This window comes from Peromyscus californicus, unplaced genomic scaffold, assembly GCF_007827085.1.
Source record: "Peromyscus californicus insignis strain IS unplaced genomic scaffold, ASM782708v3 Scaffold_19__1_contigs__length_69161282, whole genome shotgun sequence".
In the NCBI taxonomy this organism is placed as follows: Eukaryota; Metazoa; Chordata; class Mammalia; order Rodentia; family Cricetidae; genus Peromyscus; species Peromyscus californicus.
In genome coordinates this window covers 65,629,755-65,650,689 of record NW_026294491.1, presented here as the reverse complement: position 1 = coordinate 65,650,689, position 20,935 = coordinate 65,629,755, and the positions used below count along the sequence as shown (strand labels likewise).

Sequence of the window (20,935 nt, the reverse complement as noted above, 5' to 3'; positions counted from 1 at the left end):
AAGCACTTGGCTAACAATATGGTATTGTGCACTTCAAAGCTATGGATAGGCTAGGTCTCATGTGAAGTGCTCTTGCTACATGCATAAAATAAAAACACAGGGACTAGAGTGTGGTTTAGTGGTAGAGTGCTTGCCTCTTGTGCACAAGGTTCCAGGTTCAGTTCCCAACACACATACCACCACTACCACAGTCACCGCCACAGTCACAGCCACAGCCACAGCCGCCACCACCACCACCGCCACAGTCACCGCCACAGTCACCGCCACAGCCACAGCCACCACCACCACCACCGCCACAGTCACCGCCACAGTCACAGCCACAGCCACTACCACAGTCACCGCCACTACCACAGTCACCACCACCGCCACAGTCACCGCCACAGTCACAGCCACAGCCACAGCCACCACCACCACCACCGCCACAGTCACCGCCACAGTCACAGCCACAGCCACTACCACAGTCACCGCCACTACCACAGTCACCACCACCGCCACAGTCACCGCCACAGCCGCCACCACCAATAACAACAACTGCAACAGCAGCAACAAGAAGCGACCACTCAGGGTCATACTGCTTCGGGAGGTGTTAGAGTAGATATATTTATTACTTTGCTGCTGAGCCTGGTGCTAGTTTCACAGACATTTGCCTATGTTCAAATTCAAATTGCATATATGAAATCTGTGTAGTTCTTTGTGCATCGATTGTGCCTCAGTAAAAATAACCCTGCCATTGCAGGAGACTTAGGAACAGCAATCATACTAGCAATGCTAGGAGGCGAACAAGAGCTCCTTTTTTCAAATGAAAAAAGCAAGATGGAGAGGTTATATGGCAGGTCCATTTGTTAGGGCGCAGGTTCCATAGTGCCTCCTAGAAGAAATCCTCCATGACTGCTCCTCAGAAGACCCTGCTTCTACTTGCCAGCATCTTCAAACACAGCCCTCTGCCAGGTTCACAGACTCTCTGGGTCCTCACCGCCAGGTTCACAGACTCTCTGGGTCCTCACCGCCAGGTTCACAGGCTCCTGGGTCCTCACCGCCAGGTTCACAGGCTCCTGGGTCCTCATTTTTCAGTTCATCCTGTTGCTGCTACTCCTACAGCCAGGCGATGCTGAGCACTCAAGAGGTTCTAAGCCCTGGGGTGTGTTCATCTGCTCTCTGAGTCTCCGCCTGAGTCCTGGAATCATTAGCCACCCCTTATAGATGAAGCCTGGAGAGCTCTGTAATTCACCTAAAACCACACAGTTAGGAAAGGGTGGGCCCGACCCCGAAGTCAGGCCTGAAGTCCAGGTTCACTGAACTCCTGTCTTAGGCACCATGCAACACAGCTGCTTGCCTGGCTGTGTTCTCCCTGACCCTACCACAGAGGAGTGTGCTCTGAACACTTCAGCAGGGTTTCAGGAATGGTGGTGACTGACAACCGCACGGTGGTGACCCTGCTGGCTCACTGGTGCCAAGCACCATTCAAAGCTCTTCGCTTTCAGCCAGTGGCACCCACACCACCACTGTTGTAGGCACGACAGACAGCTATCACCACTTCACAAATGAGAAAGCAGGCACAGGACGGCAGAGCCGCCGGCCTAGGTGCCTAGGTGGGCGCTGCGGAGCTGGGAAGCAAACCCAGAAGCCTGGCCCCACAGTCCACGTTCAGAAGCCCACCTCCCAGTCCCTGCTTACAACCCTGGCCTGAAGCCCAGCACACCATTTTGAATGATTTTTAGTGAGGAAAAATAATCACATCACTGAAATGGGAATGTCATACATTTGTGCCAAGATGGCAGGAACTGATCTGTGACACTCAGCCGCATGTCCTGCTCTGAGAATGAGCATGTCAGAAGAGATTAGTGGCAGCTCCCACAGAGACCCTGGAAGCGAGCAGTGGGAAGCCATGCAACACCTCCTTGTCCAAATCCCTGCTGCTTCACTCTCAATACCACAGAGGCCTGCTGAGGTGGCCCTGGATTCTTGGCTGCCCTGGTGTGACCTGCTGAGGGTGAAATCCAGAGGTCTGCTGGCTCTCAGCCTGCTGCCAGCTTGGACTCTGTATCAGAAACACCGGTGCCAAGTTTGGTGGTGAATTCTGGGAGCATGAGTCAATGTGTCCCCAAAGATACACTCCCTGATGACCTGCAAATAACTACATAGGTATGATGGCTGCTTCCCGGGAACTACCTAGATGTTTTGCTATGGTTGTCTTAAGCAATAGAGTACATATGCAAATGGAGGGGACAAGAGGCATAAAGAGAGCACCCCCCATTCAGTGACTGTCCCAACCCCTCCCCCCCAGTGCTTGTCCCAGATCTTCCTACCCAGTGCTTGTCCCAGACCCCCCCTACTCAGTGCTTGTCCCAGACCCCCCCTACTCAGTGCTTGTCCCAGACCCCCCTAATCAGTGGCTATGCCAGACACCCCTGCTCAGTGGCTGTCCCAGACCCCTTCCTCTCAGTGGCTGTCCTGGACACTCCCCCTCCCTGCTTGTCCCAGTCCCTTTTGTGAGGATAAATCCTCACAGTCCTAGCTCTCTCTGATGAGCACAAACACTGCCCGTTTTGCTAACACAGAAGCATCGTGTTCTTTCCTTATCAGAACATTCATCCTCCCTCACTTTAATTGCTCTTTCACTGTCCTGGCCAATGGTCAGAAAGCTCCGTCAGAAGAGCCATGCCTACTTGGCCATCTCCATGTGCCGGGCCTTGCTGCCATGCCTTGCATGTATTCAAGTATCTGTTGCATGAATCCATAAGGAAGTACATAAGCCATTGTGTCATCAGACAGGCTCTTGGATGGTCTGTTTCCAGAAATTTTTCCGCTCTCTTACTGGAACTTTATGGCTTGTCTTGGCCAATAAGGTGAGTGGAAATGACATAATTTATGGTCTAGTGTGTTAGTTGTTGGTACAAGAGTCACAGAGTTTTCTTCTCCTCTCTCAGGGGTGAGAATCCCTTCTCAGTCTGAATCCTACGCTGGACGTGTAAGCAAAGAGCCGAGCCTTGTCTGACACTGCTAGTATCTGGCCTTTGTTACTGCACTGAACACGTAGCCTGTTCTGACTCATACAGATAATCAGCTAAGACAAGTTTGCCAGGAGTCTGCAGAACAGAAGGGTTCCAGAAAGCTCTTCTCTAGTATGGCCCAATAAAACTTTCTATGAATATGTAAATGCTCTAAAGAATGCCATAATGAAAGCTACTAACTAATCACATTTTAGAACTCTTTTTGCCCAACTACGTAATAATGGTTTGTGTGTGCCTATTTTTTGTTTGTTGGCCTCTGTAAGAGGCTAGCGTGCCAGGAGCTGGCTACCAAAGGCAGGCTATAAGGTCACTCCTACTCTTTATCTCCCCTGCCCTGCCTTTGCTTTAAAGTGTAAACAAAAGACAGAATTTATCCTTATTAAATGCCATTAAAGCATGGGTCTCTGTTTTTATTAGCTTTGGGAAAAAGAGACAATTATCTCAATGTAAGATTCTGAGACCAAGCTGAATGTTCCAAAGCTCCAAACTGTATTCTTCATTGTCTATGATTTAAAAATATATTCATTCAAGCCTCTGTCTCACAGGCCCCCATGGGAGGGGACTGGCTCCTGAATCCCAAGACCTAATTTGCCATATAAATTACTCTCTCCTGCCTCATTGGTTTTGGCCTTCCTGGAGATCAGTTCCTGAGGAACAGGAAGGCCTACATTAGTGCCAACTCTAGGGGAGAGCCTGGGCACAAAAAGCCATGGAAGAACACAGCTGCTGTGGGATGTCTTTCTGTATGCTGTGAATATGTGTGGTTCCCATTGGATAATAAATAAAGTTGTTTTGGCCTATGGTAAGAAAGCTTACAGCCAGGCAGAAAATCCAAGCAGAGATAGAGAAAAGAAGGTCAGAGTCCAGAGAGACTAGAACTCGCTGCTGAAGGAGCAACGAGATGTCAGCAGACCCGTAACAGATTAATTGGAATGGGTTAATTTAAGATGAAAGAGCTAGCTAGCAAGAAGCTAAAGCCTTAGGCCATACAGTTTGTAATTAAGATAAGCCTCTGTGTAATTATTTTATAAGTGGCTGTGGATCACGGGTGGGAGAGATTCATCCCCACCGAGGGGCCGGGTGGGACACAGAGAAACTTCTTTCTACACACAACTACTGTGTAATTCACTGCTTTATCTAGGGATTAAGAAATCCCACTGTTCTATTAGAATACCCCAAAAATGTGTTTTCATGAGAGGAAACTGTCAGTCACTAAGGGCAAGTTGGACTACAACTGAACTGTGTTTTTGTTATTATTATTTGTTGTACTTTTGTTTATGGAGGCAGGTTCTTACTATGCAGTCCATGCTGGCCTCCAACCATGATCCTTTTGTCAGCCTCTCAAGTATGGTGATCATAGTTATACTACACCATGCCCATATTTGTCTTTCTTTCTTTCTTTCTTTCTTTCTTCCTTTCTTTCTTTCTTTCTTTCTTTCTTTCTTTCTTTCTTCCTTCCTTCCTTCCTTCCTTCCTTCCTTCCTTCCTTCCTTCCTTCCTTCCTTCCTTCCTTCCTTCCTTTCAGTCAACTTATTTTAGAACAGTGTTCTGGTTAGTCATTTGTCAAATTGACAGACACAGGGTCATCTGTGATGAGGACGTGGCAGGACCCAGCTCAGTGTGAGTGGTGCCACCCTGGGTACCATCCTGGGTTGTGTAAGAGAGTAGGTTAAGCAAGCCACAGGGAGCCAGCTAGTAAGCAGCTGTCCTCCATGGCCTCTGCTTCAGTTTCTGCCTCCAGATTCCTGTCTTAAGCTCTGGCCCTGACTTCTTGTCATGATGGACCGTAAGTTACAAGATGGAAAAAGTCCTTTTGTCCCCAGGTTGCTTTTGGTTATGGTGTTTATCACAGATATGGAAAAGAAGCCATGACAAATAGCTTTAAAGAAATCTTGCAGGAGTGGGCCAGAGAGTCCTTACACATTTCACACCCAGATCCTTCATTAATGATGTCTTATATTATTACCAGGAAGTATTTGTCTCAACTAATAATTCAATAAGGACACGTTTTTAACTAAACTTTGAACTTGTTTTATTTCTTTTGTTTTTAACCTCACCTTTTTGTGTCCTGTGACTTCATCTGGGACACCACAGTGACATCTATTAGTCACGTTATTTTAGGCTTTTCCAGGCTGTGACAGTTCCTCTAACTTTTCTTGGTTTGATGATGACAACAAGTTTTGAGAAGTACTGGTCAAATATTTGTTCTTCAGCCTGGGTTGATGTAGATAGTTTTTCTCACAGTGGTTTGGGGAGGAGGAACTCTGAAGGAAAGTCCCATTCTCCTCACATCACAAGGAGCATGCATTACCAACACCACCTAACACTGCCGGAATCAGACTTCTCCTCAGGGAAGTTCTATTTTCCTCCATTTAGTCCTGAGTGCAAAAGATAGGGTTTTCTCCTCCATCTCCTTGATGGAGCACATCCAGTTTTTATAAAGCACAACTCTGAAGCAATGCCTGCTGGGAAACAGGTTTCAACTCTAGACCTGACTGCCCCAACTAAGCTGAGCCAAAGAAGTGGCGTCCCATGTCCAGCCTGTGAAAGGGACATTTCCTCACAGTGCCATCATGGCAAGCTGTCTCTATTAAGTAGCATGCAGGAAGTGTCTTGCACCAATGCAGGACTCGGTAGAGGGCTTATTCTTTTTCCTCTGCACACAAGACTTGCTTATTCCTCACAACATGGGTCTCACTCTTACAAATCCAATGCAGCTAAATATCACATACAAAGAGCTCTTAGAAATCAAAAAGAAAAGAATAATTCATCTTTTTAAACAAGCACAGGACATGAAAAATAACTTCCCATAATAAATGCAAAGTGTATATTAAAACCACATGCATACATGTATGCTAAAGTCTAGAGTGGTTACTTCTAAGGCAGGGATGAGAGGGAGAAATTACCAAATACTCTCATTTCCTGCCTTGCACATTTCTCAACAGCAAGCAAAGAAAACTTTGCAACTTTTTTTTGGAGAAGCAAGTACGTTTTCTCGAAAGAACATTGTAACTGTTAAAATAGCTGTACTGTGATGTCTAGAGTGACACCAGCTACTCTCTTTCACTGAACGCCTCTCGGAGAGAAGGAGAACTCCAGGCTTATGGAACAATGGCTGGTCGTGAAACGTGATATCACCACTTATTTGTATTTCTTAATTGGAAATTTAGCATTCAAGGTCACCCCATCTTGTATGTTTATGATTAGAAACCACAGGTATCATTTTCTTCTGCTGGGTTTTTCAGATTTGCCAGTTAACCTGACGACACAGGAATCTATTGTTTGCCAGATAATTTCAGCTCGACTCGGGAAAAACTAGTCATGTGTAAGTCTGAGGAGCGCTAGTATTGCTCTGCACACTATCACTTTGATTATTAAGTAAATATGTGTAGACAATCTCTGAATGAAGGAATTATTAAATCATAGGCCGTTTTGACAGGGAATCATTTAAACAAATCTGTCATCTATACATAACTTGTATGACAAATATTAAGCTGGTTGTGGTGGTACACGCCTATAATCTTTACGTTCAGGAGTTGAAGCAGGGGGAGTATCAGTTGGAGGCCTGCTGAGTCTAGACAACAGAACCTGTTTTGACAACAATAATAAAAACCAAATGACGTTGCGAAGGGAAGAAGAGAGAATTGAGAACTGCTAGACTCAGAGGCTGGGGAGGTGGCTCAGAGGCTGAAGTACTTTGTAAGCAAGCATGCCCTGAGCTTGATTCCCCAGAACTCGCGTAAAGAACTGGGTGTGATGGTGCACACTTGTAATCTCAGCACCGGCGCAGAAGACAGGCAGAGGTCCTGGGACAGGGGGCCAGCCAGCCTGGCCTACTCAGCAAGCCCGCTCCTGAGCAACCACAGACACCTCTGGCACACACGAGTGTGTACACAAGCATTCCACACACCAGCACTCACACACAATTGGCTCAGTCCAAAAGAAATTTCTGTTCCCGAAAAGATTATTCTTAAATGAAATCACTGATATTTTAGGGTATCCAAATAACAAGAAAACAAACACAAAACCCACAACATATTAATTACATAACTAAGTGCAATGCTGACGTGCACTCTTGGAATGCTGTTGGAGAGAAAAGAGCATCAGTCCAGAGATGGCAGCATCTTCAGGGATGTTCCCCAGAGAAAGAACCCCAAGTAAATACAGATGAGAGCAAGAGAAGCAGACGGCCACCCATTTAAGACACAATTTTGTGTGTTAACAGTTGCTTATGGGAAGGCTTCGTATCCGTCTGAGGAAGGCCAGGGGAGTGGTCCCAGACCTGACCTATGAGGGTGGAATCTGCTTTGGCAGTACTATTTCTGGCCTCACTGATTAGCTGAAGAAAATATATCCAAACCATAATGAACCTCCTCTATCACCAGGTTTTACTTAACTGTCAGATGAGCCATAAAATTATTTGAGAAGGCGAGACAAGTACATTATTGAGGCTTGAGGGAACATGTGACCTAAGTCACCTTGGACATGTTTAGGCCTTTTGAAGTATTCCTTCCGGGAATCCTACCAGGAAAATGGTTTGGCTTTTTGCTTTTTAGATACAGTACATATTCCAGGTGAAATATTTAAATCTTTTTGAATGATGTTTTTGAACAAAAAATTCTCTTACAAATGTCACTGAGAGTTGAAATTAAAGGAGCTCAAAGATTATTTTTATTAATCTCAAACCTTCAAATGACATTGAAATATTTTCCTGGAAATCCACATAGCAACATTACACAATTTGATCACAATCTTTCTTTTTATTATACAGGGCTGCCAGATTAAAAACCAAACAAGCATAGGGGTGTGTGTGTGTGTGTGTGTGTGTGTGTGTGTGTGTGTGTGTGTGTAATATGGTAGAGACTAAATGAAAAAGAAAGCCTACAAAGTGTCACCAGTAGATTTTCATAATTGGTAAAGTCTGTCTCACTATAAGAACTCATCTAAGAAGGAGGTGGTGTCAGACACCTGTAAACCCAGCACTTGGAAGGTGAAGGCAGGAGAACCAAGGGTTCAAGGTCATCCTTAGTAAATGAGTTGCATGAGACCCTGTCTCAAACACAGTCAAACAAAGGAGGCCCAGTCTCAGAATTGTCTTCAACTGCTTTTGTGGTCAGGTAGTCATTTTGAAGTAGTCTCCTCAGAGGCAAATTTCTTATAAACAAATGTTCATTTGATTCATTTTCTAATTTCTTGCACCATTTTCTGCCAGAGAATGGTTTCAATGTCCCGCCAAGCTGATAAGATTCTTGCTGATATACCCAACAAAAGGAAACAGACATTCTATAACAGCCTGTGGTCCTTTGGGCCAAGGATGCTTTGATGAATGCATCCATTCAGCAGGCTCCTGAAGTGTTGTAGTACATACCAATTCTCTTCCAAACCACACAGCAAACTGTTCAGAAAAGTATCCTCTACATACAATAAAACAGATACATGAGGCAATGGAAGTTGCTGGAACGCACAGCACAGAGAGTCCCCAACTTCAGATGGTTCATCTTTCCCAAGCCCACGATGTGCAATGGGAAGCCTTCTCTAGAGGCTGGGCAGCTGTGGTAAGTCACAGCTCTACATCTGCCACACAGTAAGTATGCCAGGATGACCAGGGCTAGGACTGTGGGTGCAGTTTTGATGGATTTTCAATATGTACGGAGTTTATTGAGATGTAAGTGACTTGTAGAAGCAGCAGCACCAGTACTTTAATCCAAACATGTGTCCCAAACTTCTGTTTTCTGTATCTCACCACTGCAGTCTCCTGTGTACTCTAAAACCACTGTACCAGTAGATCAAAGCATGTAAACACTGATATTTGGACATAATCTGTAAAATAAGAAAATTCATATGGCTCTTCTTAATACTATTTACTTTTTCTTCAGCTTGAATATCTTTAAATTTCAGTTGGCAACTGTCCCTTTCGATATTTATCCCAAAGAGATGAAAATGTTTGTCCATCAAACCCTGAACAATGATGTTTCTAACAATTATTGTCATCATTTCCCAGTCCTAGAAGCAACCAAGATGCACTTTGGTACATGTATCCAGACAACAGGATACCACTAGGCTCTAAAAACTATCAAGCCAGTGCTGTGGGATGGTCTGTATGTCAAATGTGTTGCTGATTGGTCAATGAATAAATCACTGATTGGCAGTGGCCAGGCAGGAAGTATAGGCAGGACAAACAGAGAGGAGAATTGAGAGAACAGGAAGCTGGGTGGGGGAGACACTACCAGCCGCCATCAGGACAAGAAAGATGTAAAGTACCGGTAAGCCACAAGCCACATGGCAAGGTATAGATTAATAGAAATGGATTAATTTAAGCTGTAAGAACAGTTAGCAAGAAGCCTGCCACGGCCATACAGTTTGTAACCAATATAAGTCTCTGTGTTTACTTGATCGGGTTTGAGCGGCTTGGGACTGGTGGGTGAGAGAGATTTGTCCTGACTGTGGGCCAGGCAGGAAAACTCCAGCTACAAGCCAGGAAAGACATGAAGGAAATATATATACATATGAGTGAAAGAAGTCAGAAGCCAAGAGCCTATCTAAAAAAGCACCATACTAGCCGGGCGGTGGTGGCGCACGCCTTTAATCCCAGCACTCGGGAGGCTGAGGCAGGCGGATCTCTGTGAGTTCGAGGCCAGCCTGGTCTACAAAGTGAGTTCCAGGAAAGGCGCAAAGCTACACAGAGAAACCCTGTCTCAGAAAAACCAAAAAAAAAAAAAAAAAAAAGCACCATACTATGCCGGTCAGTGGTGGTGCATGCCTTTAATCCTAGCACTCGGGAGGCAGAGCCAGGCAGATCTCTATGAGTTCGAGGCCAGCCTGGTCTACAGAGCGAGATCCAGGACAGGCACTAAAACTACACGGAGAAACCCTGTCTTGAAAAAAAAAAAAGATAAAAATAAAAAAGTGCCATACTGTGTGATTCCAACCACATGACAATATGGAAAAGGTAATTCAGAAATAATAAAGAGTTGAGTGGCCACCAGAGATTCCCAGGGAGCTGGGAATACATCAGATGAATACAGAAGGTCTTAGAGTAAAACATACTTTTACAATACACACCCCAGTGGTATCATCTCAGTTATGTACAACGATGGAACTCTACAGTCTTTGTGCAAATGCATGGAATGCACAGTTCCAACAAGGAGCCCTGATGCAAAATCTGCTCTTTGGGTGATATTGATGTGTAAATCATTGTAGGTTCATGAACTATAAGATGTTTACCATGCTGGTGGAGATGTCGATAATGGGGAGCTCATAAATGAGTGGGGACGGGGAAATCTCTACGTTTTCTTCTCCATGTGACTGTGAACCTAAAAATTGTCTAAAATAAGTAAGGTCTAGGGATGCAGCCAGTCAGTGTAGTGCTTGTCTAGTATGGATGATCAGCTCTGCTCCTTCTCAGCACCCCAAAGGGGTCAGAAACTCAAGGTCATCCTTGGATACATAGCAAGTTCCTGACTAGCCTGGGGTATATGAGATTGTGTATGTGTATGTGTCTATCTGTCTGTCTGCATGTGTATCTTATATCTTATATCATAAGTCAACACTAGTTTAGTCCATAAGCATATTACAACAGAATGACTGTAAAGAAAACCACCACCGATTCCCTCCTTTTCTATAGGTTCATGTTTTGTCTCATCTTAACACAGTGTTTCTCCTTCCCTCAAATACAGGCTGGCCTGTGACTTTTTTAGAAGGCAGCAGTGGGGACAGCTCTGAGCCTTGCAATAGGAGGCCTGTGGGGTTCCACTTGGCTCTCTACTGCATAAGAAATCTTTCCAATTTCTTCTATGTCTTTCCTAAGCGTACATTCCTTAACACTTTGAGATGCCCCACTTCAACCTTTTGCTCTTTCTTACTCCTTCCCTGCCATGGGACCTCCATGTCAGCAGCTGAAGTGGCATGGTGTTCCCCTTCTCTCCTCCAGATTTGATAGCTGGCCGGCCCGGGCTGGGGGGGGGGGGGGGTGTCTTTTTAAGCTCTAATAAAATTGTCTTTGGGCTTCCATTTGAGTCCATTTAATAAATATTTCATTAATGAAACTAAGAACCCTAGAAGGAGACCCCGATTTCCCCTATATCATTGCCAACTCTGAGGCCCTTGGTCAATTATGACTAAGGTAGAGTCTTAATGCATTAGTAGCCCTCAAGTAACCAAGTAGCCCTCTAGAACCAAGTTCTAGAAGTTACACCTTCTGCAGCCTCCTCCACTAACATTGGCTTGACCATGTGGCTTGCTTTGGCCAATGGGATATGAGTATTAATACAAATCAGAAGCAAGGCAGTCCCATCCTATCAGCAGTTAGGGTTACAGTCCCAAGGAAAACAAAAATATCACCATATCCAGGCAGAACTGACAGTCATCACTGAGAATACAGAGGTTTTTTCTATTGTTGTGATAAAACAGCATGCATGGGAAGAAAGGCTTTATTTCTGCTTACAGCTTGTGGTTCACCATCCAGATAAGTCACGGCAGGAACTCAAGGCAGGAACTGAAGCAGAGGCCATGAAGGAGGGCTGATTATTGGCTTGTTCCTTATGACTTGCTCAGCCTGCTTTCTTATGGCACTCAGGACCACCTGCCCAGGGATACCTTCCCACATCAATCATCAATCAAGAATATGTACCATGGACTTGCCTACAGTCCAATCTGAGGGGAAGGGGAGGAGGGCATTTTCTCAACTGACATTTTCTCTTCTAAAAAGACCGCAACTTACATAAAAATATCCAGCACACTTGGTGAGCTAAAGAACTAAAATCCAAAAGGCCCTGACTCATCAAGATGTATGTCAGCTGACTGTCAGCTTTCACTTTTCAACACTGGGCTCTTTCACATGACCCATCAGCAAAGCAGAATTCCCCACATGCATTCCAATTAGCCAATCAGACTCATCCCAGTTTGATGCCTAATTTACATATGGGACCAAACTGGCTCATTCCCAAGATATAAAAACTCTGCTTCAGCATGCTGCTTGGTAACTCATCTTCAAGTTTCCCTCTGGCTACAAGGAGCTGTTTCTTTATTTCCCAGTGAACTTCGCTTGCTTCTCTTTTTTGTATTGCCATTGCTTATCATCCTTAGCAATCATGAGACGACAAACTCCCTTTGGAGAGGAGAAACCGAAACCCAGCAGCAACTGTGTGTTGCAGGCAGAGCCTTGACGAACAGCTGCACAGTGAAATCTCTCCTTGGAACACTTGTTTTTGGAGCCCTTGGCCACCATGTGAATGCCCAGGAAGCCTGGCTGTCCTAGTCAGCTAAGCTCAGAAGCTTGAGACCTGGGAGGGTCGAAGAGCAGATCCACACTGCGAGGCCCAGCTCATATCAAAACCAAAAGAAACGACACGTCATCACCAGATAATTCACTAATTTAATGTTGCAAGCCACAGGAAAATGTAGTGGAATTCAGCTATTCTCACAAAAGCCTCTACTTGGAAAGGTCAAAGACTTTTCTGAAGGTCAAGCCATGGCTTAAGAAGTCTTGGTGATATTTTAGCTTTTGTATATATGTTACTGATTCCTGCAATGATTTCCTTGTATGCCATGTATGCTTCCAAGAACTCAACAGTGTATTTTATCTGAAATACCTATCAAGCATCCAAGGCCAAGCGATCTCCTGAATTGAGGCAAATTAAGCTCAGACTCTCCTTTCTTATATAGCCTTAGTGATATTTATACTGACATTATAGACTCCTAACATTTACCTAACCATCTCTAGGAATGTAGTTTTAGCATATAAATTCCCTTTTTCTGATATATTAACCGATTTTAGCTCTCAGTTGACCTCCTCCTTTACCACTCCCCTTTTGGGTTGTAAAGGAAAGCCTGATGGTCACTGCCTGAGAAAAACTCGTGTCTGCCTTTATGACCCTGTAAGAATTCAAGCCTGGTGACCTTGCTTTAGCTAGAGCACTGCTATTGCATGGGTATATAACTGTAAACCTCAGAGACAGAGAGAGGATTTTGACTGGAGAACTAGAAGAATGAGATGGAAGATGAGGAAGAGCCAGATGGGGAGAATGAGATGAGAAAGACCAAGATGGGGCAGAACTAAGATGAGATAATTAAGACAGAACTTAGAGGAGACAGCAGATAAATGTAGAGAGAAATCAGGCAAGAAAGGAGCTAGGCATGAAAACAGAACTGTAGCTGTGTAGATAGGATTTTATCCCAGAGGAATAAAGTGGACGGACTAAGAGCTCGGTGTACTGAGATTCTTTTCCCGAAAATAATTCATGCCATTCGTAGCTTCTCTTCTGGGCCCCCGGGAAGAAGATTATTAAGACTAGACCATAATAATTTATGAAAAGTTCAGGTGGTTTGCTATCTAGCAATAAACAACAAAATAAAAATGATATCCACAAAATCACAAATCCAGTATTTGTCCTAACACACATAATTTTAAAAAATCAATTAATTCACTACCAAAATTATGTAGCCTGCCAATAATCTAATTATTAAGTTTGAGAAACACTGATTTAATGGGACAACATTAGCAAGAATAGTAACTCTAACTCATAACCGAAGATCTATTATTGCTAGGCTCTGGGTGGCTTAGCTACCATTCTATTGCTGTGACAAAACATAGCGTCCAAGGCATCCAGTGAAATAAAGAGTTTAATTGAGTTTAAAGTTCCCAAGTGTTAGAATCCATGATGGAAGCAGGGACACCTGGGAGCTCACATCTGGATGTATAAGCTGGAGGCAGAGAGTAGAGTCTTTTGAATCTTCAAAGTTGGCCCCAGTGACCCCCCCCCAAAAGGCCACACCTCCTAATCCTTCCCAAACAGTTTCACCAATTGAGAACCAAAATTCAAATTACATGGGAGCCATTGTAATTCAAACCACCACATATTTTCTATGCACAACATAATTTAATCCTTCCAATACCTTGTAGGTAAATATTTTATGGGTGAGGAAAACAAAGTCATCCTTTCTTCTCATGATATATAGTCTTTTAAAAGTTACTGAAGAGAAACTTCCTTGGAAAAGCAAATAAATAGAGTTCACTCTGTATATAAATATCCACAGAGCTATGAGTTTCTGGCTTCTGTGCTTATATTCAGGGTCAGAGCTGCTCAGTTTGACCAGAAGCTCAGGCTATGGACAGGCCCCTCCCACCTCCTTCAGTGGCTGCCAGGACCAGAGTACCATCCTCATCAAAGTCTGTCTGATACCACTGGGCCTCAGCCAATACTACATACCCCCGGAAATGGAACACAGAGAAAAGATGTCAGAAACTACAATATAGCTCCAGCACTCACGAATCGATGTGCTTCTTAAAGTCAAACTAGTTCACAACCTCCAAACTATCACAGATAAAGCCAGGTGTTAACAACCCCAGGAGAAATTAAACAAACAGATATGCATGGGAGAAAAGGGGAAACCAGGGGGCCGAGAGGAAGGGAGAAATCTTTTATGGAGCCCAGAGGAGAGGGACTGGAGGTAAGGTCACCACAAGAGAAAGTTGTGGCAGTGACAGTGACCATGGAGTAGGGAGACAGACTGTGGATAGAGGGTAGTTTGAATCCACAGACCAAGAAGTGTCGAACAGGGACTGGACCAGAGTCACCTGCTGAGAACATTGGTAAATGCTCATTGAATAAATGCATGTCAGTCATAGAGAGGAGTGTCTTTCCCATAGAGTATTTGACGGGGGAACGTTCTGCTGGAGAGGAGAAGCCTAGGAAGTAAGAATACATTTCAAGAGCAAGGAGAATACTCTTCCATTGCTGGTGAGAGTGTAAACTTGCACAGCCATTTTGGAAATCAATATGATGGTTTCTCAGAAAATCAATCTACCTCAAGACCCAGGGACACCACTCTTGGGTATATAACCAAAGAATGCTCAATCATACCATAGGACCCCTGCTCAACTATGTTCATAGTAGCTTTATTTGTAATAGCCAGAACCTAGAAACAACCTAGATGTCCCTCAGCTGAAGAATGGATAAAGAAAATGTGGTACATTTACCCAATGGAGTATTACTCAGCTGTTAAAAATGACATCAGGAAATTTGAAGGCAAATGGATGGAACTAGAAAAAAATCATCCTGAGTGAGGTAACCCAGACCCAGAAAGACAAACATCGTATGTACTCACTCATAAGTGGATGTTAACTGTAAAGTAAAGGATAACCAGGCTACAACCAAGAAGACCCAGAGAGGCTAGGTGACAAGGAGGGCCCAAGCAGGGACACATGGATCGCCCTGGAAAGGGGAAATAGAGATTTCCTGGATGGGCTGAGGGTGGGTGGGCATGGGAACTTGAGGAATCAGGTTGGGGGGTAGGTGGAGGGGGAGAATGCTGAGATGATTGGAAATTGGGGCTTTATGGGATCATGCAAGAGAAACTCCCATGAAGACCACAAACATCTCCTAGCTAAGACTCCAGGCAGCAGTGGATGTGTAGTCTCAACTAGCCATTCTCTGTGATCGGACTGGTGACTACCTTGGTTCTCATCAGAGAGCCTTCACCCCGTGACTGATGGAGGCAGATTCAGAGACCCATGGCAGGCCAAACATTGGGCTGAGCTCAAGGAGTCCTGCTGAGGAGAGGGAGGAGGGATTGTAGGAGGTGGGGTGTCAGGGACACCTCAGGAAAACCCACAGAAACAGCTAGCGTGGTTTATGGGAACTCAGTCTGAACCAACAACCAGGGAACCTGCACGGGACTAACCTAGGCCCTCTGCATATGTGTGACAGTTGTGTAGCTTGGTCTGTTTGTGAGACTCCTGGCAATGGGAGCAAGGCTGTCCCTGGTGTGTTGGGTGGCTCTTGGGAACCTATTCCTCATGCTGGATTGCCTTGCCCAGTCTGAATACAGGGGGAGAGGCTTGGTCTTCATGGCAGCTTGATATGTCATGCTTTGCTGATGTCCATGGGAGTTCTGTTCCTTTTTGGGTGAATGGGGGTGGGTGGGTGGCAGGTAGTATGCGGGTGGGGAGAGGCAGGGGAGGCTGGGGTTGGGATGTAAAAAAATTAATTAATTAAATTTTAGAAAAGAATGTATCTCAAGAGCTAATCAAGGAATGAAATCAGACCGTGCCCATGACCCTTTGGGAGTGGTCTTCAGATGGTACAAGGATCCTGGGCAATGAAAGCCTAGAGACAGCATTTTCCTCTCCAATGGACCCCAAGGGGCTTCCCACCTGCTGGGAGACCGTGAACACTGTGGAAGCTTACTTTACTGACCAGGGTCAGGACCAGTGTCTGTCCTCTTCCTCCAAAAAGGTCCTTGGTGTCACAGTGACTTTCCTTTCTCATCCCTGTCCCCTCCTCTTCCCAGGATTGACTAGGAACCCTCACCACAAATCCTGCTGAGAAGGGAAAGCCTCCACCATCAGCACACTCGGAGACTGAAGACTCACCACCTCTCTGAAGGTCTCTAATATCCCCATCAGCCCAGGGGATTGTGTGTCTTGCAACGTCTTTTTATCTGGCAAAGCCTCAGGCCACAGGCCAAGGCCATTTATAGGTTGGAGCCCTGAGGTGCAAGAGTCAGGCCAGTCCAAACAGCCTGCCTTATTTTCTGAGCCAGAGAGCTGGGACAAGTACTCCTAAACCCTGGTGGAATCTTCTGCTCCCTCTGTTCTTCAGGGAACAGTGAGCTTTCGTTTGAACTTACCTCAAAGGAAGGGCAATCTGATCTGTGATAAGCCTCTCTGGCCCGGGCAGAAAAAGGAGGGCCTCTCAGACCTGGGCTCCAATTAACTAGTACAGGCTTTCCTGTGGGCTAGCCTGAATTGCAGCCCTTGTGGCCGGAGCTTCAGCCCAAGGTGAACACCTGGGAAACCTTCTAAGAGAATTGTAAATAAGTGGAGGAAGTTGTTCTTGGGGATCTGAAGAACAGAGAAGCAATTTTATAAGCTTAACACACTTCCAACAGCACCTGGGCAAAAGCAGATCAATTTGAAATGTTCATTTGCATTAAAATAGTCATGAATATGCAGAAGTCAGCCGGTGTTTCAGATCCATTGTCTCTCCCTGGCACTTTCATCTCCCCTTGAAAAGCAGATCATGGGTTTTCGAGAAAGGTGGGCTGGGCCAGTCTTCCCACAGCCTGGCAGCAAGGGTCATTATTTCGTTTCTACATATTAGAAAAGGAAAAGGCTCGGCTGGTGTGAAATCTTTTCTTTTTGTTCTAGTCAGGCTAAGGGTTGTGGGCGAATCTCCAATCTGACCTAGAGGCACCATTCTGAATCTGCTGGGCAGAGCTCTGGCTTACAACTCCGCATGCATCCCTGGTCACTTGGGTTTCATTAAGTCCTTAGACACCACTGAGGGACTTGGAGACAGATCCCTGACAGACAGACAGACGGGAAAGGAACCAGAGATAACAAAGATGGTACACCTCCATCTTCTTCTGCATAATTCTCCCAGTTTTCACCCACCAGCAGGGATCCCCTTCTGGCTGACTGGTGCAGGATGGCCAGATGTGTTCAAGGTCCATTCTAAACATATTTATGTGAGCTGTGGGCTGGTCAGCTATTGACCAACCCCAAATCATAGGAGGAGAATCTGCCCTATACCACCAAAACCAGGCCCTCCCGCTGGATTTCACTCCCTTCTCTGCTTTGGTGAGTCTTTCCTTTTCTCTTGATGTACTTTGTTCTGTCTCTGTCTCTGTCTCTCTCTCCCCTCCACCCTCCCTCCCCGGTGTGTGTGTGTGTGTGTGTGTGTGTGTGTGTGTGTGTGTGTGTGTGTGTGTGTGTGTGTGTGTCTTTAGCTGTAATAAAGTTTGTTGCTTCCTGCTGTGTCTGAGGTTTTTCCTGCCTTTTAATTCTTTAACTGGCAGATAAATGAACCAGATCAAGACACCTAAACAGTAAACCATACAGGGACATGACTATGCTCCATGGACTGTATATGAAGCAGTGATTAGGGGACTCCTGCCACAGTTCTAGGGCCCTAGGTAAGCATACTTTGGCCAAGTCACTCATCATTAGCACCTTCACTGCATTCAATGGCTATTTTAATATTCTGCCCTTTCTTTGGTCAAGTTGACTCATGTGTATCTATCTTCCCTTCTTAGGTGAAAGGACTTTGAAGTCCTGGAGGGAAAAATAAGAGCTATGGACAAATCAGGAGCTGTATACCAAAGCTTTCATTGCTAAAAAGCAATACAATCTTTTGAGTCACAGAGGATCTTAAGCAGTTTTCATGTGGTGAAAACATTATTTGTATAAATTAACAAGACGAGACTCACCGGTCCGCCATTTACTGAGATGGTTGACTCCACCTTCTTTGGCTAGAATTCACTTTGCCCAACATTTCTTCTGTGTGCTCCAAACTGACCAGCATTTCTCTAACAGGTTTGCGGTAGTCTGTGAGAGAAGTACAGCCGAGAAGCTCAAACAGGCACAGTGTTGATGATGGATTTGTGCCCCTGCTCGCACCACACTCCAGCTGAAGCCCATCCTACCGCTTTATGTGACAAAGTCTGTCAGAGGAACCAGGGTGATGTCAGTTCAGCAGTGAAGTCATGGTTACAAGTGTCTTTAGTTAAAAAAAAAAGAAGAAAGAAAGAAAGCGACTGTGTGGGAAGTCTTACCTATTCTCTTGCAGTTATTTCTGTATTCAATTTGCAAGATAAAAGATGAGTACCTTTCCACCTACCTGGCACTCTGCCACAGGCTGTACGTAATCTTCCCAGTTACTTGTAGGCATCTTCAGGTTTGTCTTCAAATCCTAACAAAGGATCCTTGAATGTGGGTTCTGGGGAAGAGCTTTAGAGGTCATCTATCCTAGAGAATCCACACACCCAAGAGACAGAGCTGCTCAAATGAATGTTCATATTAACCAGGAATTTGAAAATGAGACAAAGCATTCATTGCTGCAAGTAATCTGTATTAAAGGAAAAGTCCAAGACGGAGCAAATCAGCACGGGACTGGACATATTGCCCCACAGAAAGAGAAGAAAAGTGTGATGGCTACAGGAACTTTTTAAGTTTAAATTATTGTGCCTAAGAGACCAATAAGACAAAAAAACGCATCTAACCTGTGAGCCCCACTTGCCCAAGAACAGGTAACTTCCTGGAATGCTGGGGGCTGCTGTTCATGTGAGATAACAAGCAAGCCACATGTTTTCACTTCTGTAAACAAGCTTGGTTGCCCCAACTGCGCAGGATGCGCTTGATCATTCACAGGCAGGAGGTACATAGGCAGGAAGCATGTCAGGGTGTATGCTTGCCCTGAATTGAACGAAGGAGGGAAGTATGTAGCCTTCTGGGTTTTGCCTTCATAAGCCTCTGACAAATGTAGTTTGGGCCATTCTCTGGGAATCCGGGATATGGACCTGGCCAGTGTCCATCCTGGACAGTATTTAATAAAGTTGGCTTCAAATTTGGCTCAAAATTTGTGGTAGTGGTCTTATTCTCACCCAGCGGGATTAACACTTCTGAAGGCCTAATGAGATCAGAGCACCTACTGAAATTCTGAAGCTGGACCTTCACTCTGGTGCTCTGGGGCTGAAGGGCTGCCTCAGAAGGTGAACACCTCGAGATGTTCCAAGGCTCTGAGCCTTGTTTTCAGTTTCTCAGTCTTTGCTGCTGTCCACCACCACATACTGCTGTGCTGAGAAAATCAGCAGGCATCTACAGAGGCCTTCCCTGGCACGTTGTTGTAATTTTCTGGTCTGTTGGGTGTAGCAGGAATCTTAAAAGGTCTTATTAATTAAATCAAACCTGAGACCAGTTATTGGGGTAAATGCTGGAAAATCAGAGAAGCGGAATATGCCACAGCTTCCTTACATCGCCAATTCCTCAGCTGATTCTGTGTCCTCAGACTGAAAGCTTCTGAGTCCTCATCCAGAATGAATCTCAGCTGAAATGTGCTGCTCAAAGGTCTGAAGCTTAACCAGCTCTAGTTCCTGGTCCTCATGTCTTAAATACCTTTCTGCTTTCTGCCATCACTTCCTGGGATTAAAGGCATGAGTCACCATTCCTGGCTGTTTCCAGTGTGGCTTTAAACTCACAGAGATCCAGATGGATCTCTGCCTCCCAAGTGATAGGAATAAAGGCATGTGTGCCACCATTTCTGGCTTCTATATCTAGTGACTGTTCTGTCTCTGACCCCAGATAAGTTTATTAGGGTCACACAATATTTTGGGGAACACAATATCACCACAGTTGGGATCCTCTGGGACGTGGAGGGTTTGATGGGACCCAGTACTCTCCCATTCAGGGCAAAAAGCGAGATATCACCTGCCCGTCTGCCTGGTTCTGGTTATTTGGAAAGTTTTGTCTGTTCTGTGAGTGTGGATGAGTCTGTTTTTTTGAGTGTCCATAGTTTTGTGGCAAACAAGGGAGCTGAGATGGAACTGGGTCAGGCTCAGCTGAATGTGTGAACGGTGGCCACCACACGTTTGTTTCTGACTGGTCTCCTTCAAGCATGTGAGCTTTCTGTGTTCTGTGATTACAGGTTTTGTTTTGCTGTCTCTGCTGCTGTGCACCACCACATAACGCTGCTTGTTATGGCTGCTGTGACGGCCAGGGCTCATAATTTATCTCTGGGCTTTCTGGTCACTGGATTCGGTTTAACAGGGATTCAAATGTCTTTTGGGTGTAGATAATATTAAAGTTGTTTAATGCTGTTCTATTTTATTGAAAAGCTGGCTCTGGAGTTGGGTTATAGGGCTCTCCCTCCTCTAGACCCAAGCATGCTTATTTAAAAGTCTCCTCTCTGTCCTATGTCAGCCGAGCCACATGACTCTCTGACGGGGATAGGAGAGCAAAGGAAAACAAAACAGCCTTTAAAAATGTGATTATAGGTTTCATCTAACTGCCTAGAACTTTCGCTAAGATATAAACCTTATCTCAAGATTTGTAAGACTATTATGTGAACTTCTTTTTTTTTTTTTTTTTTTTTTTTTGGTTTTTTTTCGAGACAGGGTTTCTCTGTGTAGCTTTGCGCCTTTCCTGG

The 20,935-nt window shown here is 45.0% G+C and overlaps 1 long non-coding RNA gene across 1 annotated transcript; it reads left to right on the top strand.

Moving 5' to 3' along the window:
• The first annotated feature begins 16,937 nt into the window (after positions 1-16,937).
• Positions 16,938-18,215, top strand: LOC128115052 (uncharacterized). The gene is made up of 3 exons (XR_008219963.1): positions 16,938-17,592; positions 17,811-17,927; positions 18,048-18,215. It is a non-coding gene; the product is annotated as an uncharacterized LOC128115052 (long non-coding RNA).
• The last annotated feature ends 2,720 nt before the right edge of the window (positions 18,216-20,935 follow it).